At 35.8% G+C, this 2,366-nt stretch overlaps 1 long non-coding RNA gene across 1 annotated transcript; it reads right to left on the bottom strand.

The window, feature by feature from the left end:
- Positions 1 to 630: 630 nt before the first annotated feature.
- Positions 631 to 1,695, bottom strand: LOC126375598 (uncharacterized). Its single transcript, XR_007567609.1, has 2 exons — positions 1,440 to 1,695; positions 631 to 1,364 (listed from the first exon to the last, which is right to left on the bottom strand). It is a non-coding gene; the product is annotated as an uncharacterized LOC126375598 (long non-coding RNA).
- Positions 1,696 to 2,366: the final 671 nt, after the last annotated feature.

Here is a 2,366-nt window from a genome sequence, read left to right as displayed (position 1 = left end):
TCTTTTTATGTACCGTCTAAATTAGATTGTACCAAATATTAATCAAAGAAATAGAAAACCCACCACTTTCCCTTGGATTTCAAAGTCTTATATAAGTAGGTACGGCCGAGTATATAAAACCCCAAAATCCAAACGAGCAGATAATAAGTAAGTTTAAAAAATCTTACATAAAATCAGCCCCTGGCCAGACAAAACACATTTATTTCAATAAAAACAATAAATTAATTAATTATAATGAAATACATTTTGCCTGGTCATTCTATTTCTTTGATATTTTTTATTTTATAATTACATATCTACACGATGATATTAATACTATTCATTTTTTACTAGTAATTAGCAAAATAATAAAAACAAAAATACATTTTCATTTTGATTTTATCTCCGCCCGAATAGCAAATAACTATTAAAATCTACATTAAATTAAGGAAAAAAGAAAATCTAAGTGAGAATGTACAAAGTTAGGCCAGCTAGTATGGTATAAATCTCATAATACGAGTATAATCACTAATAAGACAGTAATCCGAATAGCAGAATAACTTATAAAATATTGAAAAGATAATGAAAAAAAAAAATGTAAGGCTCAGCTAGTATGGTATAAATGCCATAATAAATTAAAATATCCATCAGTATTAAGACAATAATAGTTATTTATTTAAAACTACGCAATGAAATAAATGCATTTTCTTCTTTCTTATACGGAATAACTCCTTGGCGCCGTTTCGACTATTATATTCTGTACAAGAACCGTCTCCGGATCTGCATCAGTATTCTTATCTTCATTCCTACAACCTTTCCGTCTTTGGCATCTATCAGACTTATTCTTCTTACAAGAAGACTTTGGATCACGCCTCACGTCATCGCAACAGTCACTCCTTGTTCCACATCCTCTACAACAATGTCTATCAAATCGATCATAAGGGTTTGGTCTGCCGAAGGGACCGAACCGATCAAAAGGTCTCCCACGACGACCCCATGGACCGTGGTGATTTAGGCCAAAGAAATGGAAAGGGAAAAAGCGACCAGGGAAATCTGATCGCGGGTTATGTGCTTCTTCGTTCTCAGGTCTCTCGAAAGGATTTCGGTGGTCACAACAAAATGGACGTCCAGAATCATGGAAATCGTTATGTGGGCCGTGACAAGGCCCAAAATCATATCTAAATGGTCCGTGATGCGGCCGATGAGGCCCGTGATGAGGCCTATGTGGGCCATGGTGAGGCCTATGTTGCCAGTGGTGAGTCCTATGTGGCTCGTGAAAATGCCCACGTGGATCATGTTGAGGCCCTCGTGGTCCATGGCGAGGTCCACAGTGATGTTCACGTCCACTGGGGCTTGGATCTCTACATCGCGAACAAACTTCCGACCTATCAAAGAAATAACAATGAAAAATACATGTTTCTAAATGGCTTAAATCGCAAATTAAATCAATAAGTACATACCTTTGGTGTTCAGGGCCGGATTCTGCTGAGGGTGGTTCCGGATGAGGACCAAAGAATGGTCCTCTCAGAGGGTACAAAACACATCCATGCATTTTGCAAACACTGGTGAAGTTTTTAATGAATAAAAAAATCACTAATGGATAGATAAACACTCGAAAATATTGTCACTAAATGCTTATAAACACATAAACAATTCAAAACAGTTAAAGTAAGTGTAAATTATCGCGTACGTACTCAGTGCTATCCGTAGCAGTGAGTAGAAATAACTGACTAAGATACGTGCTTTCGGTAGATTTTATACATACAAAATAAATATGTCGTCATAATATTTAATATTATGCAATTCATTTTTTTATGTATGCCTATGAGTCATACTTAGTAGTAAAAAACTGGCCATTTGATTGAGCGATGACATTTGCAAAATTAGAAAAATAACTAATTTTGAATTTTGACTTTATACTGATTACATATTTTTTTTTTAAATTATTACATTATATTGAAATAGTTTTACAATCACCTTAAACTACATAATGTGGCGCTTAAAATTAAAAAAAGTCATTAATCTCTTCCGTGAAAATTGCTGAAAAAAAAGTTTCCTTACCGGGTATTTTAAAAAAGTACTTTTTTGCTTTACACAATTGATTAAAATATATTCTCTGAACGGCCTCTGTGGTCCAGTGGTTGAGCGTTGGGCTCACGATCTGAAGCTCCGGGTTCGAATCCCGGTGAGGACATTACAAGCTGATCACCTGATTGTCCGGACAAAGATGATCCGTGCTTCGGAAGGCTCGTTAAGCCGTTGGTCCCGGTTACTACTTATTAATATAAGTATGTAGTCGTTACATGAGTCATGTCAGGGGCCTTTGGCGGTTTAGTAATAACCCTGACACCAGACGAAGAAGAAATATTACAATAACCTTAAATTAC

This window comes from Pectinophora gossypiella, chromosome 19, assembly GCF_024362695.1.
Source record: "Pectinophora gossypiella chromosome 19, ilPecGoss1.1, whole genome shotgun sequence".
NCBI classification, from domain to species: Eukaryota; Metazoa; Arthropoda; class Insecta; order Lepidoptera; family Gelechiidae; genus Pectinophora; species Pectinophora gossypiella.
The sequence above is the reverse complement of the archived record's forward strand: the minus strand, read 5'-3'. Positions and strand labels throughout refer to the sequence as shown.